Source organism: Canis lupus, chromosome 7 (assembly GCF_048164855.1).
Source record: "Canis lupus baileyi chromosome 7, mCanLup2.hap1, whole genome shotgun sequence".
Taxonomy (NCBI): domain Eukaryota; kingdom Metazoa; phylum Chordata; class Mammalia; order Carnivora; family Canidae; genus Canis; species Canis lupus.
Genome location: NC_132844.1, coordinates 35,438,132 through 35,459,257, shown reverse-complemented (window position 1 = coordinate 35,459,257; position 21,126 = coordinate 35,438,132). Strand labels below are relative to the sequence as shown.

Genomic DNA, 21,126 nt, shown 5'->3' with positions numbered 1-21,126 from the left:
GACCCAATCTCAGGACCCTGGGATCATGACCTGAGCCAAAGGCAGACACTCAACAACTGAGCCACCCAGGTATCCCACACTTACATTCTAATTAACAGAATTATATACATAAACCTACCTCAAAGATACTGCAAGTTCCATTCCAGATCACTACAATAAAGCAAGTATCGCTCAATAAAGCAAGTCAAATCAATTATTTGGTTTCCCAGTGCATATAAAAGTTCTGTTTACACTATACTGCTATTAAGTGTACAAGGGCATTATGTCTTTAAAAATGTACATAATTTAAAATATTTTGTTGCTAAAAAATGCTAACCATCATATGAGCTTTTAATGAACCATTATCCCTGATCACAGATCACCATAACAAATATACTAAAAAATAAAAAGGTTTGAAATATTGTGAGAATTACCAAATGTGACATAAAGACATGAAGTGAGCAGATGCTGTTGGGAAAAAAAACCGCACCAATAGACTTGCTTAACATAGGGTTACCACAAACCTTCAATTTCTAAAAAAAAAAAAAAAAAAAAAAAAAAAAAACAATATCTGTGAAAAACAAAGTGAGCAAGGTGAAGTGCAATAACACATACACCTATTATGTTTGGTCTCATTCCTCTTTATCAGTGGGTATGAAGGAAATAAAGGAAACTCTTTAGTTAAGTCCCATGTATGAAAAAGAATACCTGGAAGTACAATCAAAGTAATGAATGAGCTCCACTGCTCATCTCAGTGCATCTTGCAGGACCAAACAACAAAGGATGATGTAAATAATCAGCTTAGTTTAAAATGTTTAGTGCCTGCCTTCACTCAATGTAACTTTTCAGGAATGACTTCTTCCAAAAAATGACTTCCCAAAAGAAAGAATAAGAATGCTAGCATTCAAGGACATCACTGCTCCCTACCCACTCACAAAATTTCCCTGCTTTCAGACCAGGGGGAAGTAGCTAGGCATTGTTCACAGTATGTCCCACCCTCATGAGACCCCTCAGAGGACACAAGCACACCACACACCATTCTGTAACTAGCCTCCCTCAATCTCCTGGAATGGGAGATAGAATTGATGAGTAGTATGTTGCTGATGTTCTGAAAAGCCCAATATGTGGAGATGCCAGTGGCACGATGAGACAGAGAAATCCTGAGCTCTCATACAACAATTATCCTGGGAAATAATCCAAGATGGGTCATGTTCCAAATTCCAGGAAGATAGGCTACACAATACTGTGCCTCATCTGTGAATTCATATACCTGACTTAATAAGCTACCTGACTTTGAGATAGTCAAACTTTCTGAGTCTCTGCTTCACTCTCTCGTAAAACCATAATCAAAGGTAAGGAATTCCTTGCTCTCTTCCCCGATTTCATCCACTTGCTACTTGGTCCCTCATCCTCATAATCTAGTCAGAAGTGTGTCAAGAGACACACTTGGTTATCAGTTTAGGTTTTGATAATAACATTTCTCAGGAAATGCACTGCCATCAAGATAGACTCAGCACTTCAATGATAGGCAAAATGGACTATGCAGACTTGTTTCAAAAACTCTTAATGGAGCAAGGTCTCTCCTAGGAAAGCCTATCAAGCACTGAGGAAGAAGTATGTGCACTTTTTTTTTTTTTTTAAATAAAGGCCTCTAGGTCTGCCAAACTTTTAGAAGTAACTAGACAATATTTGAGAACAATAGGAGGAAGAGAAACAATGCATTCTCAAAAGCATCACATGTGTGTTGACTCTTCTATTTTTCAAAATGGAAGTGACCTTATTTTTCTTCTGATTATAAGGATTTTTACCACATATTGTCTAATTGCTTTTCAGGAAGCTTGCCCTCGTTGATTTTCCCACCAACAGCATATAGCATCTATTTCCTCACATCCTTGCCATACTGGGTATTGGATTCTTTAGAGTTTTGTTTGTTGAAATACTACTACCTTCTTTGAATTTGAATTTGTAATTATCAGTGAGGTTAAATAGTTTTTCACACATTTATTATAAAATGTTTATCGATGTCATTTGTCCCCTTTTCTGTTGTTGTATCTCTTTTGTTTATTCATTTAAAAGAGCTCTTTATATTAAGAATATTTGTCCTTGATTATTTTTGTCAAAAGAATTTTTGTCTAGTTTGCTGTTTGTATTTGGTTCATAAGATAGGTTTTTTTTCTGTGTAAAAGTTTTCAGTTTTTTATAGAATCATATATTTTAGTCTTGTTTTACTGCTTTTTTGTCTTTTAGGAAGATCTCCCCCCCCCCCTTTTATCTATTTATCTTTCAGTATATCAGTTTCCTTTTTTACACATATTTTTGGTACATCTAGTATATTTTGGTATAAGATATGATGTAGAGATTTAATTTCTTTTTTTTCCCCAGTTATTTAAACCTGTGTTGAAAAATCCATATTTTCTCCCCTGATTTGAAATGCCTCTCCTTCCCAACACTAACTTCTTTTATGTAGGTGTCTATTTTTCTGGTCTTTCTATTATTTTCCCTTAATCTCCCCATTGGATATGAACTGATTCTGACACCACTACCAAAGTGTTTCAATGAGTGTGGTTTCAAAATTTATTTTAATATGTGGAAAGGCAATCCTTCCAACTTACACTTCAAAAATTTCCTGGCTATTCACTTATGTTTCTTGCAACAGCAGCAGTTAGGCACTTTAAGTGAAGTGTTGAATATATGTAAGTATTTTTCAAAGTATACAAGTTTGTGAAAGTCCTAACACAAATAATTTTATAGGAAGTAGTCATCACCCCCTTTTAGATACATGAAGAGTGGTCATGTTTTTGAAAGAATACTCAGAGTGTGGTGAGGGTCAAGAATTTTCTAGCCTACAAGATGCATATTTGGCTGGCTCATTATGGCTACTACAGATTTAAGTTTAATAAAAATGAATGTATATAGTGCATCCTCTTCATCACATTATTCTTTAAAAACTTAACATTAGCATGTAACTAAAGAATGTAATTTATGAGCTGTCCACCATTTGTAAAGCTATGTGGACTTGTTGCAACAAATCAGATATTCGAAAGTTTTAATCACATTCATTTCTGCTGCATTCCCTTAGATCTTGTTTGCCAGGCCCTCTCTTGTTTTCAGCCTCAATGAACTATTGAGGCTCTTTCTTACAGCAAGAGTCACTTCAACCCATCTATAATCACTAAACCAATCACTGACCACTCAAAACCAGGAGGGTGTTCCCACAATACCATTTACTCACTAGTCACATGGCAGAAATTGCCATTGTTTTTACCTGCAGCATCTCTTAGAGAGTAGAGATCATATAATATTCACTACTGTATCCCAATCCCTAGCTCAGTGCCTTATACATATGAATCTAAATAAATACTTAGTGAATGGGTAAATGCTACATACTAAATGTGAAGCAGGAGGGACACAAAATACCCTAGCACAGTACTCTCACATTTAGCATATCTTAGTTGTTCTGACATTGCATTACAATTTTGACATCTCATTCCTAGCCTTTAGGACTACTCCTCCAGAATGATCCTGTCCCTGAATCCCACCCCTCTACTCTCCTCCCTGGTCCTGTTAATAACAGGCTTGCCTGAATGCTGGCTCTCAGCCTGTCAGAGACAGCCATGCTCCTACCTGCCTGCCAGGACATTCCATACCCTAATGTTAGACCTTCAGATGTCCACTGCTAACTTGGACCACTCTTTATCATCTAATCCCATACCATTTGGATCCCATGTTCTACCCTGCTTCCAGTTCAGCACCTCTAGTCCCTCTTCCAACTACATACACGGGCCTTGCCTGATTGAGTCCAAAACATGTTTTTCGAGATGAGCAGACTGAATAGATCTCACTCTATAATCAGTTCCTTTCACATAGCCCAAATCCTCTTAAATTCTCACACAGCGCTAGTGTTAGTACTGTGAAAGTCCAACTCCTATAAAAGTGTCTGGGAACAGAAATTAAAGTAATCCAGACATAAATCAAGCTGTAAGATTTTAACCATGCATTCACACTATGTGGAAAAACAAGAACTCTGATTTTTCCTCTAATCTCTCTCTCAAAAGGACAAAATTCTTCACTTTCCGAGAAACCACAAGTCACTTTCATCTGGTTTTCTCCCTTGTCCTCTCCTCTGTTTGAGCTCAGCATTTCACGTGTTCATTTTGGTGAGATTCCATCGCAATACATCACCAGGAACACATGTGTTCCACTGGGACTTTATTCCCTGGAAGATGTGAATGGTGATGTAAATAACAGCATCATTGGAATTTGGGGGAAGTGATGCAGGAAATAAAGCTATGGTGAAATTAAGACAAAATCAAGCAACTATAATCAATATTTCCTTTGGGGAGTAATGTGGGTAGTATTGGTGCTAATAGGGAACTTTAAGGGTATTCATCAGCTGGAGCTGTCAGCAGACACATTTATTAAATGGCAGCTGTTGCTTTACCACTTGTAGGGGAGTGTAATAATCCTAACTCCAAAATAGATTTCTGAGGATGAGAACATTTCCAGCTAATAAACCACAATAAGAGCCTGGTTACTTTTTTTTTTTTCCTTTTCATAAGTCTTGCAGTACATGAGTGAAAAGATGAGGGGCAAATATTTGTGATTACACATATCAATAGTTGTCTATATTTTTTTAAGTAATCACTACATCCCATGTGGGGCTCAAACTCACAACCCTGAGATCAAGAATCACATGCTCTACCAACTGAGCAGCCAGGTGCCCCATTATGCCACTATATTTAAAGTAAGAATTATAGTCTGTTATTGGAAATATATCTTGCTAATCACAGCTACAGTCCAGCTTCCACTCAGTTATGTGTTGGTTATTCTCTGTTACTCTAATGGACATTGTAAATGTTTGCTGATTTTTAACTTGTATTATTCTAAAAGCAATATGTAACTAATAGGTTAAAAGAATACTGAAAAGCAGAGAGATAATCACCCATAGTCACTGATTGTTATTCCCATATTTATAGAAAAATTATGTTCAATCCAATCAATGAAAATGTTAGTAATGTTTGCTTTCTCAATTCCAAGATAATTATTTTTTTCAGTTCCATGACATTTAATAGATTCAACTTAACAAACACTTACTAGCACTTATTTTGTGCAATGTGATTCTAAAAATCATCCCAAATCATATCTGAATCTATCATGTAAATTTTTAAAATTTACACATAATATTAATAAGAATAATTATAAACTCTCACTTTTTGTTTAGTTTCTATTGCTTAGAATAATCCATGTTACAGGATCTGCCATTGGTGATTTTCATCTTGGTAAGGTATGATTTAATGAGACAATGCATGTAGATTTTCCCCTAGGTGTAAAAATGCTGCTCTGTAGAATTTCAAACTTACAGAATGAATCAGAAAATTAACTCCATACATGCTGCCTACTATAAATTCTATACATGCTGCCTACTTTAAAAGTCTGCAGGGTCTTGACCCACTGGCCATGGGACCAGTCAGTTCCATGGGACAGACCAGCTTGTTTCCAATGCACCTGCTGGAAGAAGTAAAGTAATTAATCCCTTCCTGTTGTTGCTGATATATGAGAAGTTAAGGGATGGTATGTAAGTCCAGATAGGGGAATCCCAGGGAAATTAGTGAATCCAGCCAAAGCCACAGGACTAGGGGTAAAGTCAAAGGTCTGAACAGGAGACTAGAGTTTGTGGTTAGAATTTTCACTGAGATTCAAAAAACAAATAGATGTGCCCAAAAGTAAGGCAAAAGATATTGTATCAGTCCACAAGGGAAAATAAAGAGAGTGTATAGAAACAAATTCACTGGGGAAATGGAACACCTTGAAACAGTGTCTAAGAGAACAGGTTGCCTCCATTTGGCTCACTTAGTGGGAAAATAGAGAAAGCAAGGACCCAGTCTTTAGTCAAACAGAGATCTCACTTAGTTATCAGAGCATTAAGGCCAGCTGCCACACACCCCTGATGCTGAAAGAGGAAAGCAGCTACCAATCAACACCTTATATTCTCAGTTAGCTCCAGAACATCAAGCAATGAAGAGATTATGAGTACAAACTGAGGAGTCTAATTGCCTGACTCCAATCTCAGATCTGCCACATGCTTGTTGGGGAAACTTAGACAATTCCTTCAGCCTTTTTATCTGTAAAATGTAGAGTATATGAATATCTGCCTTGTGGGGTTACTAGTGCCTAATACATAGAAAGCACTCATTAAATATTAGCTACTTTATTGTTTATAATGATCACGTGGTAAAAAGGGTACTAGACTGGAATTTAACTTCTGACTTCTCTTCATCTTAGTACTATCTTCTTTTAAGTGATGAGGTTGTACTAGATAACTGATTCACAATCCTGAATGCACATTAAAATCTCATAAATGATTCCAAAAGAGATCAATACTTGGACACTGAGTCAGATCAACTTGAATCAGAAGCTCTGGGGCATAGCTCCAGGCATCTGAATTTTTAGAGTGTCTCTGGTGATGCTGATGTACAAGGAGTGTTGAGAACCACAAGACTAGATGATCTGATAATTCCAAGTGAGCTCAGAGTTCAGTTTCCTGCTGGGCATGGATGGCTCCAAGACCAAACCTATCTAATCATCAACAGTGTGAGACTCAGAGCCCCCATTCCTGCTTGAAATCAGACTAGTTACAGAAGTACCAAGAGAACCAGGAGCTCTTACAGATAACTCTTGTATTAATATGATAAATTCTTAATATCTCCCACTTAAGAAGCCATATCAGTTTTGTTGCCAAGAGAGATTTAGAATAACTGAATGAGAAAAAAGAAAAAAAAAAAAAAAACTTCCAGAAGCCAACAGTCCTTTGTCTTCAATGGATGGAACATCAGTCCTTTTCCTCCTTGGATACTGTTGCACCTTTTTACATAAAGATAAGAGATGACACAAGGGAAATTCTGAGTTTATTTGTTGGAAGGAAATCAGGAGAGATCATGTGAATAAAACAGAGGGCCTTCATGAAATTTATCACTACCTTTATTTTGGATTAAATAAATCTATGTCACAGAGCAAAGAGTATATTTGCTTCTGGAAGATGTTTAGCCTGGAAGCAATAGGATAAGTCCTGTGTATTGACCAGTAATGAGTGTTTATGTGTATGTTGGGGGAGGGGGAGTTCAAGGTATGCTAATATTTTTTTGACAAGATACTGTTTTCAATTCATAGAATAAAATTTTTCAGAGGATCAAGATTCATTCTGCTATGTGCTCACTTCACATGAAACATTCATCTTCCTAGGATTTCAGTCCCATCACCTGGGATATTTGATAGAGTATTTATGGACACTAGCATTAAAAAAAAAAGCAAAGCATTATCTGCTCCATCAAAATTTTATTAGAACTTCTCTCCTTTTACTTCAGATAATCCAAAAGTTAAATGCCACACATGTAAACAGAAACTCAAAAATTTTAATTATATCCAAATGATTAGACATTTAGCATCATTAATTGTCATTCTTGGTTAATAAAGATAAAAGAATTAAATAAAATAGTTCATGCTATCCATCTACAGTAGCAAACTCCTGGCTGTAAGTATCAGGTAGTTTTCCTTAAGCAATAGCAAACTCTCTGCTTTTTCCTGAAGAAACAAGTTGCTGCCAGATTGACAACTCTCTACCTAAACAAAATTTTGGGGAGCCTAAGAGAGCTCCTACATGTAATGAGACCCTCTATCCCCTTCTTTATTGCTTCCTCCAACCAATATATATGCACCACACTACCAAAGACTTCTTCAAGAAACACTGTTACCAGCACCTGGAATAAGTATTTTGTAGGACTCCCTCTTGAACCCACTTTAACAAACTGAATTCTAATGTCCAAAGTAGAGATCTACAGAGCATTCTGAATGTTACAACAGAAGGTAAGGTTCAGAGTTGTCAACAGAGGCAACAAGGAGACCAAAAGCCCAATGGTATCAAAGGATTTGGCTATAAGAGCAGCCATAATAACTCATAAAAGCAAATGCATAAATAAATAAATAAATAAATAAATAAATAAATAAATAAATAAATAAATAAATAAATAAAGCAAATGCTCCATGTTACCCTCTCCCAGGGAATCAACTCAGCAATGTAGAAACCAAGAACCATGGGCACCCGGGTGGCTCAGTCAGTTAAGCATCCAACTCTTGATTTGGGCTCAGGTCATAATCTCTGGGTTGTGAGATCAAGCTCCGTGGGATTCTCTCTCTCCCCCTCTCCTTCTGCCCCTCTCCCTCCAAAAAAGAACCATATTGCCCCAACAAAAACTGTCAAAGAATAATAACTTCTACATTCCAGTACCCAAGCTTGGCTCCTTGAACAACTGCCTACATTACAAGAAAGTGGTTGAAAATATAGGCTAACTAAGGTCAAACTGCCTGGGTTTGAATGTTCAACCTACCAGTGGGCATGTTACCATCTACCAGCCTCATTTTTCTAATCCATAAAATAGTGATAAAATTAATGCCTCATTGGGTTATTGTAAGAAATAAATAAAATCATCCAGGTAAAGTACAATGCCTGGCACAGAATAATCTCCAGTATATGCTACCTAGTATTATCATCATCTATAGATACTAAATAATTGTATATAGCTATATAACATATTATATAGGTGATATGTATTATATATAGTTATTATTATATTATGTATTATATCATCTATAAGAATTGGGATTCAGATGCACAGTAATTGGTAGGAACTCCTGGTATGTTGGGCAATGATCTCCAAAATGAACGGCATATAGAAGGTAGGGATATATGACCAAAAGTTGAGAAGCCCCTGAGGAGTGAACTCTACCAATGCAGTTGGCTTCCTTAGGCACCAGAACAAATAACAGGTTGTGACCAAAGCAGTTGGTTTGGGGATGCCCAAACCAGAAGATGCTATCTATCAAGACAACATGTGAAAGTTGAGCTTATGTGTAAGGCCCCTCCCTAATCCAAATACCAGGCTGCCCAAGCATGTATCACTTACTAAACAGTTATTGAAACACAAAGAGCCTTGAATATCTCCAGTGTCACATTTCAAGACTTACAGAATAATTAGGAAAAATCTGAGCTGGCAAAACTCTTCCCAGCTCACCCTGGCAAGCAGACCATCTTTGTTTTCCAGTAGTGTGTGTTGTCGTCACAGTAACTGTGAGGCTCCAAATACAGGCCCAGGCCGTCATTTCCTCATGGACTTAGGCTACCACACTGAAATAGCATTATGAACTCAGCAATGCCTCTTCCTTTCCTGTTTTGTTGTGGTACCTCAAAGAAGCAGACCCTAAAATGAGTTACTTAAGACATAAGTAAATAAATAAGATATAAAAAAAATCCTTTTATCACTATTACCATATCACCTATGACTCGTGTGTGTGCACACGCACACAAACCTTATTTTTACAAAGATCTTTTAGATAAACAAGGCAAGTTGGCAGTAATTTGATTGTCTTGGTGATGTCAACAGTCTACTGTTTTTAATCAAATTGTCTTTTGGCTTTAAATCTTCAGCAAATCATTTTTTAAAGAATGCATTTGGCCAACTCTGCTGAGTTCATTTCGTGGACTTCCTACACCTTTTCTTTACAAAGATAAGCAGCAGATAATTCATTTCTTCAAAGTAACTTGGGAAGATTGCTGTTACAATTGTTGCAAAAGTTTAAAAAAAAAGACTATATTCAAGGGTAGACATATAAGATCTTTGGCCAGTGAAGTAACAATTATCATGTTCATTTATGTTTTGGTAAAGGAGGTAAGCGACAGAATTTAAGCAAGAAAAGAGAAAAATCCCTGAACCTTAAGAGTTCAATTAAAATCAGATAACTTGAGATAAATCCTGCATTTGCTTTAAAATGCTCTAGTCTGTCCTTCACAAACCTCCGAAACACATAAATCACCCAATATTATGCACATTGACACCATTTCCCAAAAAGGAAAAGCAACACCAACCTTCTTTTGACTTTTCAGTGCTGCTGTGGCTTAAGCAAAGCTCTCAGGGACTGGGGTGCTGGTTAACGTCCTGTTACTTCATTTCTGCTGGGAGTTTCTCATGTTCTGCAATCAGCTGGTTAGCAGCCAGCTAGAGCTGCTCAATTCATGTTTGACTTTTCTTATTCTAAGTTCTTCCATAACTCCTGCCTTGCCTTTGAAATCAAACTGCCTCAGCTATTGCCACAGGAAAAGTAGAACTCTGCCTGTAGCCTCTTCCTTTCTCTGATTAGCCAAAGAGTAGGAATGACCATTTAAGGAAAAAGAAGAAGAGAACCCAATATATTTTCACCCTAAAGCCGTGATAATGTATTCTGTAAAGCCAGGGAAAGTTCTTTTTTTTTTTTTTCTTTTCTTCCTTCTTTCTTTCCATAGCAAGGCTTTCATTAAAGAATGACAACTCTAAACCTCAGTTTGCCTTATCTTTTAAAAATTTATCCTTTTGATTGGGAAAAATAAAGCAAATGGTCAGGTCAAAGCCATAACTACCCGGCATAAGGTTTGTTAGCGCTAAAGCTACTAAGAAACTCCCCTGTTTATAAGAGTGTTTGAAATATTTTTGTTAAATTAAATGCATAGTAGTAAGTGCCCTATAATACACATACATCTTTGTGACATAACAGCGTTTTTGTTTGTTTGTTTGTTTGTTTGCCTTGGAATATACTTTCTTATCGTGTTTAAGAAGAATGAATAGGACTAAGGATGATGAGCAAGAATTCATTTCTATTTGGTAAGGTTAAAGCCAGCATGAGATGACCTTTTTTGGTCTTTTCATTTTATCTGTTAATAAAACAAAACAAAACATCTAAAGGAAGAAATAGAGAGTAATAAAATTAGTAGTATATTTTCTATAGAGGAGGAAATCTCCACTGCCGTACATTACCCAATGTTGTAGGCTATAAAAGAGACAGCCAAGCACAATACATAAACACACTTTATCTCCAAGTGCAAATATAGAAACCATAGAACAGTCTATGCTGTGGGTGATTTTTTAGCCTTTTTAGTAATGATTCTATAAGACAGCAGACTGCTGAGTGATAAGAGAGGGTTTGAAACATAAATTCCATACTAAATTATTGGCTGGCGTTCAAACTATGTGTGCTTAGAGTACCCAGCAGCAAAGTATGTCCCAAACAGGATTCCAAATTTAAACAATACATTCTTCTGCCTTTCCTATGATCTATGAACTTGAGTTCACAGGCTATCTGTATCTAAGAATTTTGCGTGCAAGAAAGATTAAAATAAACTGAAAACTCCATTTAGGATGTGATAATAAAGCAATAATAGCTTAAATTTATTGAAAAGTCTACCAGGCAACTGAGTTTTATTAACTCATTTAATCTTCCAAACCACTCTTTGAGGAAGATAGTATTATTATTCTCATTTTACAGATGAGGAAACGGAGGCACAGAGAGTAATTTGCCCAGGGTCACAGTGAGTGGAGATCTGAATCCAGGCCATCTGGCTTGCCTATGCTGCTAGCCTTCCTTGCCTCCTCCTTCATACCAATACCCTTGTTGTATTTTCAACTCAGATTTAAGGAAACAAAATATATTGCATTAGCTTATCTTTCTATTGCTATATATATTAAAAATAATTAATGTATAAACGAATCTATGTTGCAGTATTTCAGATGTCATATTTCTAACAAACTGTTACCAACATCCTCTCTTAAATCTCTCTGCTGAAATAGATCTCAACCTAAGGTTTCCCCCTCACTTCCTAATGATACTTTCCTAAAACCCACATGTATAGAGAAATAAAATAAGACAAACAAACAAAACTAAACAAGCTCTGTAAAATCCTATTTCTTAGGGCACCTGTTTTATATGAAGAAATGTTCATCTCCCAAAAAAGAAAAACGCATGAGTTTAGACTGTGTATTTTCCCAACTTTCACTTCTAACAAATGAATTAAAAATATAACTATAGGAAAACCACCACTAAGTGAATATATTGAATATTTCACAAATTTCATTGGGAAAAATCCTATGATTCTCACTAAATACTTTTAGAAGTAACCTCCTTGGCTATCTTAAAATATAAAAAGAATACCTTTCTTTTGGTGGACACAAAAATTGCTTCAAAATCATAATTCATGCTTTATTTCACACAGTAAGGCTATAGGTTTCCTAAGTGGTTAAAAATAAATCTGAGAAATGTCTCTATTTTTAAATATCTAGGGGAAAAAAGAAAGAGGGATCATAATATGGTATATAAATATTTTAATGTTCTGGGCCAGATTGTAATCCATGATGGCCCGCAAATAAAAGGAGCCATGACTTAAATAAACAGAACCAAATTAAATCTGATACCAAAAGATGATAAAAGTTATATGAGTTATAACATTTAGGTGGGTAGATGCATACACAGGACAAGCATGTATATATACAGTCTTTATATATACTTCTTTCTAGTTCATTCTCAAGAGGTACATCATCTCCACAATCAGGTACCTGAGCATAGTTAGAATTACTTGTAACTTTTCCGTGCATATTGAACTATGAAGACGTGCCTTGAGCAATTTTTGAGATAAAAAGTTACACACATAACAGTTGCTCTTCTTGATTTTATACTTACTTACACTTTTTCTCATGCACTCATCAACAAAAATCTAGAGCCAAAAATGTTAGTAGGACAGCCACCGTGTGCATGGCAATAAAAAGCCCTAAAACCAAGTGGTGCTTAGGACAATGCTTTGCACCTAATTGCTTCATTAAATTGTTCTGAATTTAAAGATGTAAACCCTGTCCCCAAATACCTCAATTCTAATAGAGCACCAAACTGTCTAAAAAGGAATCGCTTCTAAAAAGGTATGGTCAGGGAATCATTGTGAAAGTAGAAGCACTGATTGGGCTTTAAAGAGCAGATAAGGTCTCTACACAGGGAAGGAGAGGAAAAGTATTCCAGGCAGGGGGAATGAAACAGGCCGAGGTGTAGCTTTGAAATGTGCCCTGTGCATGTGTTTGGAGAATGGCCCAAAATCTGAAATATCTGAAGCAGAAGGACACTTGTTGTTGAGTAGTGGGAGCTGAAACTGGAAAAGTTAAGTATGTGCCAGATGATGGAAGGTTTTCAAAATACCCAGCTTAGGTGTTTGGCAGCAACCAGGAGTCCCAGAAGATAACTGAAGAGTAGAGACACAAGTAAAGCAATGTTTTAGGAAAATTAACCCTGTGGTCATTGGCAATATAGTTTGGATGGCAATGAGGGGGTCATCGGAGAGCAGCACTGTTACAATCCGGACTGAGAGTGAAGGGAAGAGGCCTCAGTGTGGTAGGATAGATACAGCAATTGAATCTAACAACCTTTATGATGAAGGGGAAAGGGTAGATTGCAAATAACACAGACGTGAATTTGAGTGAACAAGAGAACAGAATCTATATGGTTCACGGTGGGTTTGATTGTTCATATACTGGAGGGAAGCATATGGTCTAACCGCGCTAGTTTTGATTCTCGGAGGTAAATTTACAGCCATGGAGACAATGATAATCAAAAATCGATTCATCAGAAAACATGGCTTTCACCCAGGGCCAAATGCTGTATTCAGTTACTTAACACTGATCTACTGACTCCAAAAGAAATTACATGCCTAGAACTAATGGCATACTTTGGCCTTACACATACATTTGTAAGCCAACAATGTGACCATTCCTAAGATAAAAACAAGAAAAATGTAAAGCATGTAGTTCTGACTTTTCAGAACTTTTTCAAGATGAAGATACTTCATCTCCAGTAAAGTACCAGGAGTTTCATTCCCTGATACCAAGGTTACCAAAGTGCATTTTGCACTGTCCTTGTATACATTCATTATATATGATTAGTTTCATTTACTTCAGAAACTGATCATGCAGTCAGAACTAGGAAGCACTGTACATACTGAAATGTACATACGATTTCATTTTCCTGCACATTTGATATATTAGCTTTAATTGCTTTTTCTTAAAATAGGAACATTTACTGAAAGGGGCTGACACATTCTCATTTGTCAACAACAACCTGTTCAAAACTGGTCTTAGGTAAATTCTTTAAGTTGACAAAACAGACTCAAATAACTCCTTTTAAAATGTGCATCTGTATCTTCTTATATATTATCCTTAGATTATCCATTCAAATTGTCATATTCTTCTAAAGGAACAGGCTTCTTATGCAACTCTAGCCCAACTATAGACACCTGGTATCAGTAACCATATCCTAACATTCAGCCAGAACTTTTGTCAGAATCAATGTGATATCAATCACTAAGCGATTCTGATAAAATTGCATGGCAACGCATGGAAGGGGGAGACAATATACCAACAGATAAAGGAGGGTTTCCTTCACACTATAATATTCACATACATATATATACAACTTTAATACGAAGTTTTTTTTCTAATAAATTCTGTTTCAATTTTAAAAATCAGGATCTGTTTTATCTATACACAAGCAATTACTCCATTTATTTTTTTCTAAATCACAAAAAGACATTCTCCCAAATAGTTTATATTCAACAACTGCGAAAGTAGGGATTTAATAGCAGCTGTATTTTGTGCCTAGTCAGAAGCACTTGGGGTGATTCTAATGTAACCAGGTCAGAACCAGCACAAGGTGTACCAGTGTAATCAGAGAATCAGGCAAAGGGAGAAGCAGATAGCAGCAAGTCTTAAGTACAGCAACACAAATACCATACAGGACTTTCCTCTCATTTACCACACAAGCTGCTCAGCTACTTTCAGTAAATGAACGTTACTTTGCTTCCAGGGAAAAAATCTCTTTCGTTGTTTAGCCATCTTAATTGTGAAAGGAACCATGAAGTTGTCCTTTGCCATATTTCTGTTACCTGCCCAAGAATGATAACTTGGCAGAAATATTTTGATGGCTATTAAAACATTGTAACAAGCTTTGTGTTTAAAAAGGAACTGGTATAATTCCGAGAGAGATGTTACTGATTCTTTAAAAATAATCCACAATGATTATGATAATTCCTTAAATGTGTTATCACATAGTGGAAACAGTAAGAATCAAAGGAAACTGACAACACAGAATCTTAAGGAAGCAGAAATTTCTTAAGAGAGTAAATAGTTATTTATTTTGGTCTTACCTGACGGCAGCTTGTTTAACCAAGGGTATGTCCTTTATGCAGGTAGTTTATCCTTTGAAGAACCCAGTGGCTTGTCCCACAACCCCAGAGAGACTGGAGTCCTGGAAAACTATCCAGCCCAAAAAGAATACAGAGGAAAAAGCTTTTCCCACTTTCTTTCCTAGGACTAGCCAACAGCTGAAGTCATGCAGGAAACTGAGTAGAGGGAAGGGAAAAGCAGCTTCTTCTCCCTGAAATCCCGATCAGCAGAAATTGGAGGCTGTTGTAGATCTCCCACCCAGACTTTTGTTTAAAAGTTTTTTCAACTGTTGCTAGGTGTTGTTGGGTTCTGAGATTAGGTTTCTCGTCTTCTGCTCCCTTCACAACACTGTCGGAGCAATGACTTTGTTGAGGAGCTGAGCTCGCGCGTGCTATATTTAACCAGTGTTCTCAGCAAGTCAAGCCTGTCAACAGCTGAGAAGTTTGGAGCCGGCTTTACTCAGTTCCTCGGCAGCTGGGTTATCAGTGGCTACAGCATTGCTCACCCTGTAAAAGAGTGTAGGGAAACCGGCAGACCCTTTGAAGGACACAGAGGTAATTATTACTTGAAGCTCTTAAAACGGATTGTGATTTGGGACTTTAAATCTGAAGAAGAAAGAGCAGCAGTTGTCTAGAGCAGAGCAATTTACCGATGCAATATTTTTCTCAATTAGGCATTCTCTGATAAACGTTCCTTAATTAAAAAAAAAAAAAAAAAAAAGCCTTTTAAAAATGTACCATGACTGTTGGGAAAATTCACAGAAAGAGGTCATTCTGGACAGTTTTTTACATTGGTGTGTTACTTTCATAGCTAGATGACTTACCCTGTCATATCAGACTTGACCAGCTTGTATATCTGAATGTTACTAAAATCAGGTTAACATAAATGAATACCTGTAATATCACGTTTTTTAATGGAATTAGGGTGGGGTTTTTTGAGCCACCCAGGTGCCCCTAAATTTTTAATTTTAACTTCCATATTATTAACAGTGTTAGTTTTGGGTATACAATATAGCAATTAAACAATTTTTTATTTAAAAATTCAATTAATTAATTAATTCAATGCAATTAATTAACATGTAATGTATTAGTGGTCTCAGAGGTAGAGGCCAGTGATTCATCAGTCTTATACCCAGTGCTTATTACATCACATGCCCTCCTTAGTGTCCATCACCCAGTTACCTCATCCCCCACCACACCCCCTCCAGCAACCCTCAGTTTGTTTCCTATGACTAAGAGTCTCTTATGGTTTGTCTTCCTCTCCAATTTCATCTTATTCTATTTTTCCTTCCCTACCCATATGATCCTCTGTCTTTTTTCTTAAATTCCACATATAGGTGAAATCATATGATAATTGTCTTTCTCTGATTATTTCATTTAGCATAATATCCTCTGGTCCATCCACATCATTGCAAATGGCAAGATTTCATTTTTTGATGGCTGAGTATTATTCCATTTTACATATATACCACATCTTCTTTATCCATTCATCTGTCAATGGACATCAGAGCTCTTTCCATAGTTTGGCTATTGTGGGCATCGTTGCTATGAACATTGGGGTGTAGGTGCCCCTTTGGATCACTATATTTGTATCTTTGAGGTAAATACTCAGTAGTGCAGTTGCTGTGTCATAGCTCTATTTTCAACTTTTTGAGGGACCTCCATACTGTTTTCTAGAGTGGCTGCACCAGCTTGCATTTCCACCAACAGTGCAAGAGGGCTCCCCCTTTTTTTGAAGGTTCCCCTTTTTTAAAGGAATAAGGTTAAAAAGGAAAATATTAGCATTCTCATTCAGGTCATTCATTCAAAGTAAGAAGTGGAGAACACTCAGAAAAACCAGGACTTGAAACACCTCTGATTGTTGACAGCCTCACTTCATCATTAACCCTCCAGGCTCCAAAACCAGAGAAGGGTCACTCCTATCCTGAACTCTCACATGAAGGCTGCGTCAAGATATTTTATTTGCTTTATTTTATATCATCAAATAGTATGAATCTGCCAAGAGTAAGACTTATGGGGGGAAAAGTGTGTTTAACTAGTTTTGGGGACTATCTTATTGCATATGTGAAATTAACAGTAAGAGGAACTGAGAGAGATCCCTTTAGCCACAGGTAATAGGAAGGGACACAAACACCCCATTATTAGTTAACACACTAGAATATTGCCCTGACAAAACCTCACCAACACCATTATAAAGGTTGACCCCCTTCCCAAGATCAATTTATCAGTCTAAGGGTACTCTTTTTTTTTTTTTGACATGTAAACTGAAGTTAGGCCAAGCAGACTTATAAAGGCATGGATTTAGTATTTTAAGCATTGCATATCTATGAGAAGTGGCTTATGTACTAGATAACCCTAATGTCTCTCTGGGAAAGGCTACCACTTTTCACAAGACGTAGGTGCACTTGTACATGCATGTGTGTGTGTGTGCGTGTGTGTGTGTGTCCTTCTTTTTAAAAAAATGACCCTCACTTCCAAGATTAGCTGACCCCTCACACCTCAACCCATTAGAAAACATCTCTGTTCCCCCCATTCCAGTCACCACACTAACAGCATTCATATCTTCCCTTTTATTTACTACTATTCATATATAAAATTGCATTTGTTCACATTCTTAGTCTTTCTGGGTCTGGGCCAAACTCAATTTTAAAAAAGACTTCTATTAAGATGAAAGTGTTCTTCTGTGAAATTAACTGACTCATCTAGAACACTAATGGATCTTTTAGAAACAGTCTATTCACAGTCCCTAAAAAGTGGGTTCTGATAAGAGATGTAAGTGTGTGACTGGACTAGGCCATAGTATAGAATCACCAGGAGAACTTTTTAAAAATTACAAAGGGATGGGGTGTGGAGAAATTATTGTTTGGAAAAGGCACACACCCAATACAACATACCCCACATGTAATAGCACCAAGTTGAGAACTATTTCACTAAAGAGGACTCCAGGAATGTAGCATTTCACTCCTATTAAAAGTTCACTTTCTAGATGTCTCCAATCCAAAATGAAGCAGAGAAGCTTGTAACCCAAGTCAAGATAACTAAGGGGAAATAATCCACTTTGTCTTTATGGGCCTAGGTAATTCCAAAAGGAGCATGATAGTTATTTCTTCTCTAACTATACAATTAGAGTTTTCAGTTTTTGTTTTTTTTCTTAATGAAAACCTAGTCTTCCCAACATTGTTTTCTATAACACTTGGATCAGCGGTCCATTGTTGCTATTAATTTATTTAAACAATGTGATGACAAGCAACAGCACACAGAGTATTTTATATAATTAGATACTGTTGCTACCTTCAAATTATGTTCTTTAATTATACAAGGCATATGTGCTGTCTAATTCAGTATTCCACAATAATCAGTCTCTCTCTCTCTCTCTCTCACACACACACACACACACACACACACATACATATACATGCATTCTCTATCCCTCTGTATAAAGTGAATTTATTTTGAAAGCTTTCCCCCCTGGGAATGATTATTCAGACAAAAGAATTTCCTACATAATCCACAGAGGAAGTACTGCCATTAAGAGCTATTAGAAATTTGTGTTTTGTACACAGTCAACAAGGAACTGATTTTTCAACACATATTGTTAATATATTACTGTTCAGCTGCATCCTTTTCCCACAGTCTGAAGTGTGAGCATTCTGAGAACATCTGATAAACTTAAAACTAAAGCTGAATTTCCCAATTTCAAAAATGAGTCATGATGAAACTTTTTAATAAGAAGATGGGTTAATAATATCAATGAGAAAAGGAGCAAATAAATTAAGTATGAGAGTTGGGACACTATTTCTACATCCATTTCTAAAACCAACTTTTACTACATTGTTCATTTAATGAGGCATAGGGATTTTTTTTTAAGTTAAAAATTAATCAATTTGGCATTTGCTTCAAAGTGAAGTTAGAAGTAGAGGGTCATAAAAAGAGTTTCCAAACAAATATCTCTTTTATTGTTTATTGCCTGGATCTGAGACTTGAATATAAACTTCCAGGTAGTAGAGAATATTTCCTGTTTATTCCTTACTGAGTAATCAAGCACCATAATAAGTGTTCAATAAATAGGAATGATTGAGCGGGCAAATGAACAATATAAAGATGAAAAAATGTTAAAGCATTTTAGCCAAACCTTATGGGAAATGCTTCTCAGCTCTCTGGACAGAGTTGGGTCATTATTATTTGCATATTAAAAGTTGTAGAAAGAAATTCATAGATTGCGAATTAGTTATTTTGAATTTTGTTAAAATTTCAAAGGAAAGTTAATAGATTTTAGGATGATAGTAAAAATACTTATGTAATGCTATGTGCCAACCACAGTTCTAAGGGCTTACCATATAATTACATACTTAATTCTCACAATAACCCAATGAGACAGGCTATCCCCCATTTTATAGGCAAGAAAACTAAGGCATGGAGATATTAAGTAATTTGATCAAAGTTACATACTAATAAGTAGCAAATCAGAATTTGAACTAGAGTCTGGTTCCTAACAACATAACTGCCTCCTTACACTTAATAGTCACAGTACCCTGTTCTTGGCAGTCACTGAAGGTCAAAAGATATAGGCTTTGCTATACCTTAATAAATATGCTTTGATCAAAAAATACATTTAAAATTCTACAGCTCTGAGGCAGATAGAAAAAAAATGGCATAACTACATGATCAGCATAGTAAAATAAAAGCTCATTGGAATTGAAGTCCTGTTGAATACCAGAGAAGAGAAAATTGGACTGGAAAGAAGATAATTGCTTTGAGAAAAAAAAGTGTCTATTTTTAAGCAAAGGATATGAGCTGTTCAGTATTCTCTCTAAAACAAACAATGCATGATGTTCTATGATGAATCAGTTCAGTGCCTAATGAAATTCTAAAATTACATTCTAAAAATGTAATTTTGGTCTATGATTTGATAAGCAATTTTTAAATGTTTACGAGCATTCACAACCAAAACTTCTCAAAGATATAACCAACAAGAAAAAACATAAGACAATATGCAGGGGGGTGCAGGAGGAATCACTATACATTAACTAGTTCTTTGATATCAGAATAATATTGTGTTACACTTGCTATAGTCAGGTTTTACAATTTGAAAATACTTGCATTTTCCATTAATCTAGATATACTTATATTTAGATCTTACAAAACTATAAATGAAAAAGTGCTAATACTTTGTACTATCTATATATATTCATAATAAAATAAGTATTTTGTCCTCTTGTTCACTAACAAAACACATATTATGTCACACATACATTTATTCGTAGAATATTCAATTAAATCATTTATTTTCCCAACAGCTTCAGAGAAAAGAGAGTCAAGACTAAGTTTTTAGAAAGTTATAGGATAATAATATTTCTGTATTTACTTGAGCAAAGTAAGCATTTACATGCTTGTATTAGACATTAAAATCCCCACTTCCCTGTTTATGCGGTTGAAATTGGGTGACTAGAACCTAACTCTGAAAGTTATTATAGGATCATATTCTATCAAGATCATAAGCATCCTACTTTGCAATAGAGTCAACTGACATTCTCCTGAGTATATTTCCTTCTTCTTTTCCTATTCCAGAGTCATCCCCCACTCTTGTTCAATGCTCTAATTCTTAGTTGTAATGGATGACTCAATAATTTTCTACAAGGGGATGGGACATTTACTCTCCAAGAAATAGACACGGAGTCGGGAAACCAGTGATTGGGTACAGAACCATAGAGAATAATGCACTTTTCTCCATAGAGCTTATGAGTTTGCATATATACACTAGATAGATAACTCTGAAAAACAGGCTGCCTTAGAAGCACACTGGTTAAGACCTCGGATTCTGAAGTCAAGCAAAGCTAGTTTGAATTCAGACTCCATTACTTATTACCTGTGTGAACTTAGCAAATTACTTTATTTTACCTAAGACTACTTTACCTCTTCTGTAAGGTTAATAAAAGAATTTAAGACTATTTATTATGGCCAAACACTAGAAGTTCTAGCCTAGTGCTTTTTATAATTGAATAGGTATATTGTAATGTAGTCAGACAATGGCATGCTATCTACAGCAATAAGAATGAACAATCCAGAACTGTATATAACAATACAGATAAATC

At 36.0% G+C, this 21,126-nt stretch overlaps 1 protein-coding gene across 4 annotated transcripts in view; it reads right to left on the bottom strand.

The window, feature by feature from the left end:
* The window catches only part of FILIP1 (filamin A interacting protein 1), a 206,666-nt gene that overhangs the window by 163,459 nt on the left and 22,081 nt on the right, over positions 1 to 21,126 (bottom strand). For 2 of the 4 annotated variants that reach the window (XR_012033964.1, XM_072832320.1), the window contains exon 1: positions 15,017 to 15,514. The exons of the other annotated variants lie outside the window; for them this stretch is intronic. The gene's annotated coding sequence lies outside the window, so the exon portion shown is untranslated. Of the gene's footprint in view, positions 1 to 15,016; positions 15,515 to 21,126 lie in introns of those variants that run through there. 4 annotated transcript variants of the gene reach the window in all.